Source organism: Chenopodium album, chromosome 17 (genome assembly GCF_948465745.1).
Source record: "Chenopodium album chromosome 17, dcCheAlbu1.1, whole genome shotgun sequence".
NCBI classification, from domain to species: Eukaryota; Viridiplantae; Streptophyta; class Magnoliopsida; order Caryophyllales; family Amaranthaceae; genus Chenopodium; species Chenopodium album.
This window is the reverse complement of record NC_137850.1, coordinates 15,436,773-15,451,322: the sequence shown is the minus strand read 5'-3', so window position 1 is coordinate 15,451,322 and position 14,550 is coordinate 15,436,773. Positions and strand designations below refer to the sequence as shown.

The following is a 14,550-nucleotide window of genomic DNA, read 5'->3' as shown; positions in this document are numbered from 1 at the left end:
ATGGTTACCACTTCCTTGATTATGATTCCCATAACCTTGGTTTGGATTACCATAATTTTGGTTTTGATTTTGGCTACTATAACCTTGCTTGTTATAGTTACCTCGAGAACCTTGGTTCCTATAACCACAACCTTGGTTATAGTTTTCAAAATTGCCATGATTGTTGTAATTCCTATTCCATTGACCTCTTTGATTCTCAAACCTAGAATCATGATTATTTGACACATAGTTCACATGCTCATTCACATTTCCATCTTGATCATCACAAACATCCATACATGCATGAGGGCAACTAGAAACATCATGCTCATACGACCCACAATCATCACAAAACAAGCATCCACTAGGCATGTTACTAGAAGAAGTAAGGGGTTGAGAATTAGAAGACGTACCTCTCCCCTTAGTTTGGGAGGGAAGACTTGAAACTTGGTAGGTAGCACTTTCCAACTTTGCCTTGATAGCGGACATCTCCTTCCCCAAGTTTGTCATTTGAGAAGATAAATTGTTGATTGCATTTAAATGATCAGCCAAGTACACCGAAGATCTACTCTTGCTAGTTGACTCTCTTTCTCCATCTTGCCAATCTCTATAATACCTCACTACGTCCTCAATTATGTCCATCACTTCCTCTTCCGTTTTGTTCATGATAGGACCTCCGGCTCCTCCATCTAAACATGATTTTCCTTGAGGGCTAAGACCTCCATAGAAAATTTGAATGTTTGATAGGTTGGAATTCCGTGATGAGGACATTCTCTTTGATACTCCTTGTATCTCTCCCACGCTTCATAGAGGCTCTCATTTGGCTTTTGCTTGAAACCTTGAATCAAAGCTCTAGCTTCCGCCGTTTTCTTTTGAGGATAAAAACGGGATAGAAATTCCTTGGTGACCTCGTCCCATGTCCTTAGAGAATTCGGCATTACCTCCTTGTCTAGCCATTCCAAAGCACGACTTATGAGAGAAAAGGGAAGGAGCTTGAGGCGGATGAATTCTTGGGAAATTCCGTTCACCTTGATAGTATTGCAATACTTCTCGAACTCCTTGAGATGGTTTAGTAGGCTTTCATTCTTGGCCCCACTAAATTGTCGCCTCTATCTCAAAGTGATCATTGCCGGTCTTATTTCAAAATCATTTGCCGGTGTTGTATGTGGAGCAATCCCACTCTCAAATCTATATGCACCAGGAATCCCCAATTCTTTCAATGCCACTCTCGGATTTTCTCCCATTCTTTCTTGTTCTTCTTGTTGTGGCTCTTCTTCACTTGAAATGCTAGGGCTCAAAGATCGTCTAGCACTCTTCAACCTTGCAATAGTTCTCTCAATTTCCGGATCAAATGGCACTAGTGAATGATCACGTGCTCTATGCATAAAATCTCAAAAGAAATGGTTAGTAGCACGGCTACAAATGTAGCCTTAAAGAAAATCTATTTGTATTTTCATTTAATGGTGAAATAGACTCAACAACTATAACAAAGCACCAATATCATTCCCCGGCAATGGCGCCATTATTGGCACGAGGAAAATGTAGGTCGTCCTCTACCCTTTCCTAGAGGCAAAGAAAATTTTTAAACATTTGACCAACCTAATACGAGTACATGGTAATTCAAGGGTCGAACCCAAGGGAATGAATAGGTATAAGCTATAACCTAGGTCAAGCTACTTCAAAGTTTGCGGAAGATGCGGTTGGTAACTAAGGTATCAAGAAATCTAGATGAATCGAGAAATTCAATATACTAAACACTAGGGATATGGGTTCCACATGCAAGCTCAATGATTATTCTAATTGAAAGGTCACTCAATCAATTCAAACATTGCAAAGGACAAACAATAGTTGCAATCAAAAGAATTCAAGGGCTATATCCTATAAGCCAAGCTAGGGATCACTATGAATGGCTAGCTAGGAAAATCACAATCAAATACAATCAATTAAAGCAATTCTCAAATCAAGAGTTCATGTCATTGAAATTTTCAATGCAATCTAGATTAATCTTATAGGTTGATCACTCCTAATCTAATTAATCACATGCACAACTATGTCAACCAATTTAATTGCACCATTCAAATCAATTTAGCATCATCAACTCGCAAAAATCATCAATCAAGCATGCTTCCCCTTCTCCCTAGCAACTAATCTACTCACTAAACATGGTGGAATTAATTAACAAAACAAATTCAATCAAATTCATATTCATTTAAAGCTAAATCAAAAGAAAATCAATCAATCAACAATTTCTAAAACAAGGAATGTAATCTCAATGAAAATCCAAGAAACTAGAAGGAATTGCATTAAAAGTAAATCAAGGGAAAGAAATCTTACAAACATTCATTGAATTGAAGAAGGAATTTCAAAATTGAATTGAAATCTAAGATCAAATTCAAGTACAAACAAGTAAATCTTAAGCTTCTCTCTCTACTTTTTCTCTCTACTATTTTTTTAAAAATTCTCTCTCTAGTACAAAGTTAAGTCGTGCTTCAAAAAGAAAGTCAAAAGCTATAAATAAGAATAATCGAGCTATAAAGGTCGTGCGCACGCACAGCCTAGCCGCGCGCGCACAGCTGTGTCTGCGCGCACGCACCTCTATGTTGCTCGCGCGCACCCTTGTGCCGCATAGGCTTTGGCTCCTTCGCTTGCTTGATCAAACTCCGCGCTCCCGGGCATCCCCATCATCAGTGCACTCGAGATGATGCCCGCGAACATGGCAGTCCTAAAACGAGCAAATTGACTTGATTGTTCACCTACAAAACACAAATAAAACAAAGAGAGGAAGCGTAGCAAGGTAAAACTAACACTAAAATTATGAATAATCAACTAAAAATATGAAAAACTCGTAAAAACCAATCGAGAACTAAAGTGAATTATGAAGAATGGAAAATCAAATAAAACTAAAAGAATTATATGAAAATGATGAAAGAAAATAACGAAAATGAACCTAAATCTTGTTCTTTTGAGCGCCATAAACGACGCTCATCACACCCCTGTGCCGCGCACGCGCACTCCTGCATGGTGCACGAGGCCTTGGCTCCTTCGCTTTGCTTGATCAAACTCCGCACTCCGGAGCATCCCCATCATCAGTGCACTCGAGATGATGCCCGCGAGCAAGGCAGTCCCAAAATGAGCAAATTGACATGATTATTCACCTACAAAACACAAATAAAATGAAGAGAGAGAAAGCATAATAAAATAAAACTAAAACTAAAACTATGAATTGTCAACTAAAAATATGAAAAACTCGTAAAAACTATTCGAGAACCAAAGTGAATTATAAAAATGGAAAATCAAATAAAACTAAGAGAATTATATGAGAATGATGAAAGAAAATAAAAAAATGAATATTTTCTCGTCAAATGACGCTCATCAAATTCCCCCAAGATAAAGTTTTGCTCGTCCTCGAGCAAAACAAAATCAATCCCACCGGAAAATGATGGCACTATTCAAGCAAATAAAGAAACAAAAAAACTAGAGATGATGAGAATATACACTAACTTACTTTCGTAGGAATCACGGTCGGTTTTAGCAACTAAAGACAAGCCATTGATGAGCGTCGTTTGTGGCGCTCAAAAGAATAACATCTAGATTCATGTTCTTTATTTTTTTCATCATTTTCATATAATTCTCTTAGTTTTATTTGATTTTCCATTTTTATAATTCACTTTGGTTCTCGATTAGTTTTTACGAGTTTTTCGTATTTTTAGTTGATAATTCATAGTTTTAGTTTTAGTTTTATTTTGTTATGCTTTCTCTCTATGTTTTATTTGTGTTTTGTAGGTGAATAATCAAGTCAATTTGCTCATTTTGGGACTGTCTTGTTCGCAGGCATCATCTCGAGTGCACTGATGATGGGGATCGGATGCTCGGGAGCGCGAAGTTTGATCAAGCAAGCGAAGGAGCCAAGGCCTCGTGCACCACGTAGGGGTGCGCGTGCGCGGCACAGGGGTGCGTGCGCACAGACCCAGCTGTGCGTGCGCACGACCCTATGCGGCCCCCTTCGCTCGATTTTCCTATTTATAGTTTTTGACTTCCTTTTTTATGACGACTTAACTTTGTACTAGAGAGAGAATTTTCCCAAAAATAGTAGAGAGAGAAAGTAGAGAGAGAAGCTTAAGATTTACTTGTTTGTAATTGAATTTAATCTTAGATTTCAGTTTGATCTTGAAATTCCTTCTTCAATTAAATGAAAGTTTGTAAGATTCCATTCCTTTGATTTACTTTTAATGCTATTCTTTCTAGTTTCTTGAATTTTGATTGAGATTACATTCCTTGCTCTAGAATTTGTTGATTGATTGATTTTCTATTGATTAAGCTTTAAATGAATATGAATTTGATTGAATTTGTTTTGTTTCTTAATTTCACCATGTTTAGTGAGTAAATTAGTTGCTAGGGAGAAGGGGAAGCATGCTGGATTGATGATTTTTTCTAGTTGATGATGCTAAATTGATTTGAATGTTGCAATTAAATTGGTTGACATAGTTGTGCATGTGATTAATTAAACTAGGAGTGATCAACCTATAAGATTAATCTAGATTGCATTGCAAATTTCAATGACATGAACCCTTGATTTGAGGATTGCTTTAATTGATTGAATTTGATTGTGATTTTCCTTGTTAGCCATTCATAGTGAACCTTAGCATGGCTTATAGGAGATAGCTTTTGAATTCCTTTGATTGCAACTATTGTTTGTCCTTTGTGATGTTGAATCGATTGAGTGATCTATAAATTAGCATAATCATCGAGCTTGCATGTGGAACCAATATCCCTAGTGATTAGCATATTGAATTCTTCGATTTGTTTAGCTTTTTGACATCTTAGTTACCAACCACTACCATTTATATTCTTCGATTTCGCTTGACATAGGCTATAGCATCATTCCTACTCATTCCTTTCGGTTCGACCCTTGACTTACCATATACTTGTATTAGAGTTGGTCGAGTGTTTACAAATTAAGTTTGGCTCTAGGGAGAGGTAGATAACGACCTACATTTTCCTCTTGTCAGCCATTTAAACCCCTAGATCGCTCTAGAGGACGAGTGATGCTCTCGTAAAGGTTTCCAAAGAGGTTAACCTATAACTCTTTTTATTAAAAGGGAGGCAAAGCATAAGAAAAGAAAAGAGAAAGTTTAAAACCTTGAAAAGAAAAGAAATGCTTATACAATGGACTTTTGCACATGATCAAAGCCCGAAGGATATCAAACTTTCTAAAACAACAATGGTAAGCACGTTCTAAGATATCGAGGGTTGATTGAAACATAGGGCATGCTAAGAGTAGAGAACTAATGAGGCGCAATCCACTTTCATCCCAACCAATCTAACCGCGATCTCCCTAATGGCTTCAAATCTTCCCTTAGTAAGCGTGTCTATGGTTCCTCAAAGGAACCGGAAAAGAATAAAATTTGAGGGTTCTCGACATTTTAACCTTGCATACCTTTTCCTTAGGCTTTAACTCATAATTCCCTCCCTCGGTATATGACCCAACCACTAGGTCGAAAGGACTTTCCCAAATGTTGTAACGTAAGGACAAAAGGTTAGGGGTAGGCTTAAAATTTAGAATTTGGTGGTACACCTAGGTCATGAAACAAAGATTGGCCAAGCCTCGACACCAAAACCAAGAAGTCACCAAAAAAAAACAAACTAATACCCCCAAGCTTATTCAAGGCTATATCCACAAGCATATATACAAAAAGCGTAAACGCTTCTCCCCCAAGCTAAAAGGAAGCATTGTCCTCAATGCTTGAAAAGGGAAAAGAATCACATCAAACTGTTTTTGAATTTTCACATTTTCACTCCTATTTTGTAAAAAAAATTTCATTGTTTCAAAGAAATTGTCCTCGCTTCTTTTAACTTTGGATGGCTTTTTCGATTTTGCATTTATTATGTCCTTGCCTTTTTTAACTTTGGACAGCTTTTTCGATTTATTCATTTTCCATTATTCGCAATATATACAAAAAAAGAGCTTGCTTACAAATAAAACCAATATTCAACCTTTTAGACCACAAACTCCAAAAATATGACCATTTGTGTCACAAAAACCAATAATGGAACAAAAAGAAACAAAAGGCTCAAAGTTCTAAAGATGTGGCATGAAAAGAAGGGAAAGGCTCAAATGGTTAGCAAGATGGCAAATGTAAACCCAAAGAACTAAAAAGAAAGAAGAAAATCCTAGAAATGAAAAATTACCACCCCGAAAAAATTGCCTTTGTCCTTCCTAGTTGGTTCGGTCTCATGTTTGAGAATTATGAGTCAAGATTCAAGATTAGGTATGCAAAGGTTAAGGATCCACGCCACACAATCAAAAATGATGAAGGCTTGAAAAAGAAAAATCCTCACACGGTTGTAGCAAAAACTTACTAAAGTTGTTAAATCCACCAAAGGAAACACCTCTGTCTTACCACAAAGCAAAAGAATCCGGCTTCAAGGCCCCAAAAGGTCTAAACCGCTACCTTAGGATACCCTATCCTAGAGTCAACCAAAGAAACTCTCAAACCGTGCAAACCATTGTATTTAGCAAGAAAAATAGCCAATGTGCAAGTTCAAGTGGTACTAAGTCCAAAGTAAAAGCAAAAAGATGAAGAAAGAAAAGCAATGCCTCAAAAACATTTTATTCATATTCACAAAAACAAGTTTTGTTTTATATTTTTTTTCGTTTTTTTCCTTTTTTGTTTTTTTTTGTTTGTTTTTTTTATTTTTTATTTTTTTATTTTTTTTTTTGGTTTTTGGGAAGAAAATAAAAGGACTAAAAACAAAATAAAGAGAACAAGGGATAAAAAGAAAACAAAAGAATAAGAAAAAGAGAAAAGGAAAACATGAAGGAAGAAGAAAACCAAAAGAAAAAGAAAAAGAAGAAAAGGGAAATGAAAGAAAAATAGAAAAGTAAAGGAGAAGTAGAAAGAAATAAGGAAGTAATGCTAACACACATAAATCCCAATCAACAAACAAGTGAACATTCGACCACAACGCCAATGTTCCCAAACGCACTAGGGTGTTAAAAAGCAAACAACCTCGAACCATTCAACTTCTCCTAGAACTAATCCTAGACTAAGCAACCAAGAAAAGAAAAAGAATGATCTCGCTGGGCGCCAAAGCTATTACACATTAAACAAGGCGAAATAGCACCTTTATTAAACGTCGAAATCTAAAGCACAAGCAATAGAGCAAGGTGAGAAATAAAAAACTATATACAAAGAAAATTGTTAGTAACTTCAATACAAAAGAAAAGAAGAAAAGAGAAAATAAAATGCATAAAAATAAAGAAAAATCAAGTCATAATAGCAACAAGAATCAGAATCATCAGACTAAAGCGGTATTAGGAGACAAGATAACAGAGAGTCATCAACAACAATCATCATAACAGAGACACAGAGAAACTCAATGGACAGTGATCAGCGAAACAAGCAATAAAAGCCAATAACCGGGCAGAGAAATCAGCAGAAATACAGCATCATTATCATAAAACTAAAAGACACAGAGATCAATACCAAACCGGAAGCATATGAGACCAGGAATGAACTACAAAAGCAAGGGGGGGGGGAAACGGTGAAGTACAGAAACAAACGATATAAAGCACCCCCAAGCTTAAAATGGACTACCCCCCTAACTCTAAACCTAAAGACATATAAGCAACAGAGAAACATCATATAAAGCACATAAGAAGGGGGGTAGCCATGGTAGTATCACTCCGCACTATGGTAAGGGGTAGAATAAGAACTCCCCTCACCGGTCTCCATCATATGACTAGAGCTAGCCATCTCGTTCACATCCATGGGAGCCTTACCCCTAAACCTACCTTCCCTCCTAGCTCTATCAACCTCAAAATAAAGAGACCAATCATCTAAGACCGGCTCACCCCGACCTACCCCGCCTTCCAAAAGTCTCAGGGTCTGGAAAGGGCGAAGGATTAGCCGGATCATATGTATAATCACAACCACCGGGCCGCCGATAGTCGTAAGTGGCCGGGGTGGTGCCTATGATAGAACTAGGGTGAACATGAGGGCCCTCCCAATAAGGGTAGCAAGGCCGAGGACCAATGGTAGGATCAAAAGGCACCCATTGAGGGATAGGTCCTTGTTGGACCGGGAGATACGGGTAATTCACATAGGGCTCGATCTCCCCCCTCCAAACATGCAAATCGTACAATTGATTTGTATGATAGTCAAAACCAAGATTAGGGTTTTGCATAGAAGGCATAGAATATAACACATTAGAAAAAGAATCAAGCCTAGCAAGAATGGTTGACAAATCAAAAGTAGAAGGAGTAGGAGAGGGGGAAGGAATAGGCGTACCTTCCGATTCAACCGTGGGAATAGTTTGAATATTCGATGAGAAATCATTGGTTGAGCAGCCTCTTGTATGATTCGTCCTACGTCGAATAGAAGGATCAATATCTCGCACCGGTGGCCTCCAAGACAAGGAATCTTTCTCTTTTGGTCGGGTAGTTGCCTCTTTGAATGGGATTAAGAACCATTCTTTAATCCGGAAAACTTTCCAAATGAAAACATCATCCTTTCTAGTACGATCGAGGAACTTTTCGTTCACAAGGGCGGAGATGTTGAGGAAATGAGAAGAAGATTTTTCTCGGGATCAATAATTGGGGGAAGCTCATTTAACAAAGCCTTATAGTCGTCATTGATGCAAAGAGCTAGGATAGAATTCATCCCTCCCAATTGGATGCTCCCCGATAGGCTAACTCCATCACGGATATCCAAGAATCGATTGATCAAATGATTCGTGAAATCCACTAGCTCAATCTCAAAGTCGTTTTGGTCGGCTATCCATAACCAACAAGCTCCTCTCGGGAGATAGCTCCCAAAGAGTCCTTGGAGCAAAGAGCGTAAATGAGGAGAAGGTTGAAATACCGCATAGCCGAATGAATCATGGAAGCGGTCTTGGAATTTCGAGGCTCATACTTTCCTTCCTCCGAGATACTTCTCCACCAACGTTGCTCATTATATCCATGGTCATTTTCCATTCTACTATGTGCCGGATAGATACAATGATCCGCGTCCTCGGCCCATGGAAACTTGAAGTATGAACATAGTTGAGAATCCGTCAATGAGTGATCATGATTGAAAAGTTAGAAAGTCAAAATCCTTGAGGAATCGTCACCCGGTTCTCGGACTACTTCAAGAAAAGAATGAAATTCGTAGGTCACCCTAGCATATGTAGGGGCACTCAAATTCAAGAACTTTAAAAGATCATGGCCCTTTGCAAGAAGCCGAACATCCTCATCTATGCCGAGAAACTTGGTTGTTGCTTTATCGTAGAATCTTGTTGGTCTTAGCTTCCACTTGGATAGACGCTTGAAATGATCCCAATGTGATTCTTTAGAAAATTCAATGCCGTATGTTTCTTCTACCTCGGGAGGAGGTGGAACAACATGCCTAGGTTTGCTTGAACTTGATCTTTCCTGCTTCTTGTGACGGATTGGAGCCATCTACAAGAAGGAAAACAACTCATGAGCAAATCTTTACATTTTTCATATTTCAATAATAAGCATAAATAATTGCTCGAGAATCAAGCACAAATGCAATTATCTCAAAATAGAAGCAAGATATGGCTACATATGAACAATGCCATTACTATAGAATAATGAATATGAAGCAAGTAGGCATGGATTAAAGGCAAAATTGAACATAAGAGACCAAATCATGAATCAAATTGAGCAAAATAATCTTAAAAATTAAATTATCAAAGAAATAAAACCATCATAAAGAATACCCATGAGAGAGAAAATGACCAACAATGTTGATTCAAGTATTCAATCAATTTAAACAAATTCATCATGAAAAAGCTTCATTTTAACATCCAATAACATCATTCAACACAAATTACAAGCTAAAAGCACCAACAATGGAGTTCTACCATGAAAGAAAAAGCAAGGGTTTTAAGCTTGAACAATGAGGAAGAAGATGACTAGAAAATAAGAAATTATACCTCAATGAAGCCTTGACTTACTTGTAAATTGCCCAAAATGAAGATTAAAGAGCAAATAGATCACCCAAAGACAAGAATCAAGCACCAAAACAAATCCTTAATAATTCGAATTAGCCCCAAATTTTCGAAAATAGAATCGAAAATTTTCAGATTTTTTTGTTTTGTTTTTGAAAGATTTGAGGTGAGATTAATGTAACAAGTGATGAATTGAAATGAAAAAGGATTAAGTTGTTTGATTTTCAAAGATATTGAAGGAGTTGAAAAGAGAAAAAAAAAGAGGGGGGGGGGGGTATAGGGATGAAGGAGAATACGGGGAGAGAGAAGGGAGTAATAAGGGATGCGTTTTGGGGTTAAAAGGGGGCGCTGAACACACCTGGCTGCTGCGGCTGGTGCGTGCGCACCAGCTGGAGCATGCTAGGGGGAATTTTTGCCTTGAAACCCCTAACTGTTGTGGTGCGTGCGTGCAGGGCCTGGTGCGTGCGCACCACATGTAGCTCGGGGAAGGCTATTTTTCTTTGTCCAAATGCTAAAATTTGCTGACCCTTGTGGTGCGTGCGCGCGGGATGGGGTGCGTGCGCACCATAGGGTGATCAAATTGTGTTTAAAAATCTGGCAAGAATTTAGCAAAAGGCTAGGGAAAATACCCTTAAATATGCTTTCGTGTTTGTATTCTCACCGGCGATATCGAGTGTGATGATCAAGTACCCAAAAATTTCACAAAAAATAATCCAAAATTTACTCGATCGTGAATATAAAAATAAATGAAAATGCAAACACGATAACATATTACCCCAACGAACTCCTTCACCTAAGCTTAACCAAAACTCATGAAATCTTGAAGTAACACCAAAATTGTTGGAAAATTTCTTCGATCCAATCTCATGGTACCTAAAATCAAGAGAACAAACACAAATAAAGAGAAATAAGAAAAATTCTCATGGATAAAAGGAATCTAGAAAATCGTAAAATCAAAAGAAAAAAAAAAGTTAGAAAACCGGGTTGCCTCCCAGGTAGCGCTTGTTTAACGTCATAGCTCGACGTCCTCAACCAATTAAAGTGGTTGTCGGAGAATCAATGAGTGAACAAGGCCAACAAAAGCACCGTCGAAATACTTCTTGAGACAATGGCCATTGACCTTAAAAGGAGAAGAAGAATCCATCATTGAGACCTCTACAACACCACTTGGAAAAACATTCTTGACCAAATAAGGACCACTTCATCTTGACATGAGCTTCCCGGGAAACAACTTCATTTTTGAATTGTAGAGAAGAACCTTATCGCCAACACAAAAATCTTTCTTCTCAATAAGCTTGTCATGTGTTTCCTTGGAACGAGCTTTGTACACACTAGCACAATCATAGGCATCAAGCCAAAACTCCTCTAGCTCATGAAGATCTAACCACCTTTTCTCCCCCGCACTTGCCAAGTCAAAATTTATCTTCTTGATTGCCCACAAAGCACAGTGTTCAATTTCAACCGGGAGATGGCATGACTTGCCATAGACTAGGCGTTATGGAGTGGTACCTATGGGTGTCTTGAAAACCGTACGATAAGCCCAAAGAGCATCGTCCAACTTTTCCGACCAATCCTTTCGATTCCTCGCAACCGTATTTTAAGGATGAGCTTGATTTGACGATTAGAGACTTCCACTTGACTCCATGCTTCCTCAACATCTTTTGAAAAGCATGGTGAATAAAATAAGAACCATTGTCGCTTATCACCGCCTTTGGTACCCCAAATCTTGGAAAGATTATCTTCTTAAACAACTTCATAACCACCTTGTGGTCATTAGTTGGGGAGGCAATGGCCTCGACCCATTTAGACACGTAATCGACCGCCATAAAAATATATTGATTTCCAAAAGATGAGGGAAATGGCCCCATAAAATCAATATCCCATACATCAAAGACTTCCAACTTAAGTATGGGTTGTTGAGGCATTTCATTTCTCTTGGAGATGTTCCCAATTCTTTGACATCGGTCACATGTCTTTACAAAGCCCCATGAGTCCTTAAAGAGATGCGGCCACCATAGACCGCATTGAAGGACCTTAGTGGCAGTCTTAGAGACACCCATATGGCCCTCGCTTGGATCCGAATGACACATTTTCAAAACACTAGGCACCTCTTCGTTTGGCACACAACGTCTAAGTAAGCCATTGACCCCTTGCTTGTATAAGATGGGGTCATCCCACACATAATGCCTTGTCTTTCTCTTGAGCTTCTTTCTTTGGTTCTTAGAAAAGGAAGGAGGAAACTCCCCACATGCAAGAAAGTTCACTAAATCGGCAAACCATGGGAGCTCCTTTGCTTTAATAACATACAAGAAGTCATCAACCATAATCATGAGTTTGAGAATCTTCTAAACGAGAAAGATGGTCCGCCACAACATTTTTCGCTCCTCTTTTATCCCTAATCTCAATGTCAAAGGTTTGGAGCTCAAGAACCCACTGGATCAACCTTAGCTTGGACTCTTTCTTTACAAAAAGATACTTGAGAGCCGCATAAACCGTGAAGACAATGGTCTTGGAACCCAATAGATAACAACGGAACTTCTCAAAAGAGTGAACTATAGCCAAGAATTCCTTCTCCATTGTAGTGTAATTCCGTAGAGCTCCATTTAGAATCTTGGACATATAATATATCACATGAAGTTTCTTGTCCACTCTTTGACCCAAAACACCTCCTATTGCCGAGTCGCTTGCATCACACATCAACTCAAATGGTAAATCCCATCTTGGAGCTTGAACAATAGGAGTAGAGATTAAAGCTTTCTTCAACTTATTGAATGCCTCCAAACACTTATCATCAAACACAAACTCGACATCTTTTTAAAGAAGATCATTGAGGGGCTTTGCGATGAGCGTGAAATCCTTGATGAATCTTCTATAAAACCCGGCATGCCCTAAGAAAGATCTCACTCCCTTTACATTCACCGGAGGTGGAAGCTTTTCAATGACTTCAATTTTAGCTTTAGCCACCTCTATCCCACTGTGAGAGATCTTGTGGCCAAGGACTATGCCTTCCTCCACCATGAAGTGACATTTCTCCCAATTCAAGACCAAGTTCACCTTTTCACACCTTGCAAGACATTTTTCAAGATTTTCAAGCCATGCCTTAAATGAAACACCTCATACGGAGAAGTCATCCATAAAAACCTCCATCTCCTCTTCCAACATATCTCCAAATATGCTCATCATGCATCTTTGAAATGTCGCAGAAGCATTGTAAAGGCCGAACGGCATTCTCCTATAAGCAAATGTACCATATGGACAAGTGAAGGTGGTTTTCTCTTGGTCATCCGGGTGGATAGGGATTTGGAAAAATCCCAAATAACCATAAAGAAAACAATAGAACTTGTGCCTTGTTAGTCTCTCAACCATTTGATCAATAAAAGGAAGGGGGAATGATCTTTCTTTGTAGATGTGTTTAGACGTCTATAGTCTATACACATCCTCTATCCCGTGACCGTCCTCGTCGGAATGAGTTCACCTTTCTCATTCTGAACGACGGTCATACCTCCCTTCTTTCGGACAACGTGAACGGGAGAGACCCACCTAGAACTAGAAATGGGGAATATAATTCTCGTATCCAAAAGTTTGGTGATCTCCGTGTTCACTACCTCTCCCATTTGGGGGTGTAGCTTTCGTTGTCTCTTAATAGAAGGTAAAGCATACTCCTCAATAGTTATGTGATGTGTACATAAAGCAGGGCTTATACCTTTGAGATCATCAATGGTATAACATAAAGCAGTTCGGTGCTTCCTCAAAACACCACACAACTTTTGAGTTTGATGCTCACTCAAAGAAGAGCTAACAATCACGGGAAAAGTGGCGTTTGGTCCCAAAAATTCATACCTAAGGTGTGATGGAAGAGGTTTGAGCTCAACCATTGGAACACCTTTACCTTCCTTCGATGTTGCCACTTGCAACGCTTCTTGGCTAGAAATGTTCAAACACATTTGCTCTTCAACATCCTCAAAGCTTCCATTGAGCACATCTTCATACAAAGCCATCTCCTTGCTAGGAGTACCTATCTTTTTCTTATTCAACAAAATATTCTCAAGAGCATCGTTAGAAGTAAGCAATTGCTCATGCATCGAAGACACAACATGATCGAGAGAATCAATCAACATGCAATTTTCTAAAAAAGAACTTGGATACCTCATGCTATCATTCAAGTCAAATTCTATCACCTCATCCCCTACTTTGAGTGAAATTTTTGAACTTTTCACCTCTATCAAAGCACCCAAAGTAGCAAGGAATGGTCTCCCTAGAATGATAGAAATATTAGCATCTTCGTCCATCTCAAGCACCACAAAAACCACCGGAATAACAAATTTCCCAACCCTCAAAGGAACATCATCTACCTTACCCTTAGGAAACTTAATTGACCTATAGGCCAATTGCAAAGTGATGTTAGTAGGTAAGAGTTCCCCTAGCTCAAGTCTTTGGTACACCGAATATGGCATAAGGCTAACACTAGCTCCTAGGTCACACAAGGCATTCTCAATTTGCATTTTATAAATGGCACAAGGGATGGAAAAGTTTCTGGGGTCTTTTAGCTTAGGTGGCATCTTGTTCATTATGATTGCACTACAATTCTCGGTCAAGTTCACCGTCTCTACACCA

The 14,550-nt window shown here is 38.6% G+C and overlaps 1 non-coding gene across 1 annotated transcript; it reads left to right on the top strand.

Moving 5' to 3' along the window:
* Window positions 1-732: 732 nt before the first annotated feature.
* LOC145590245 (small nucleolar RNA R71) lies at window positions 733-838 on the top strand. Its single transcript, XR_014101884.1, has one exon. It is a non-coding gene; the product is annotated as a small nucleolar RNA R71 (small nucleolar RNA).
* Window positions 839-14,550: the final 13,712 nt, after the last annotated feature.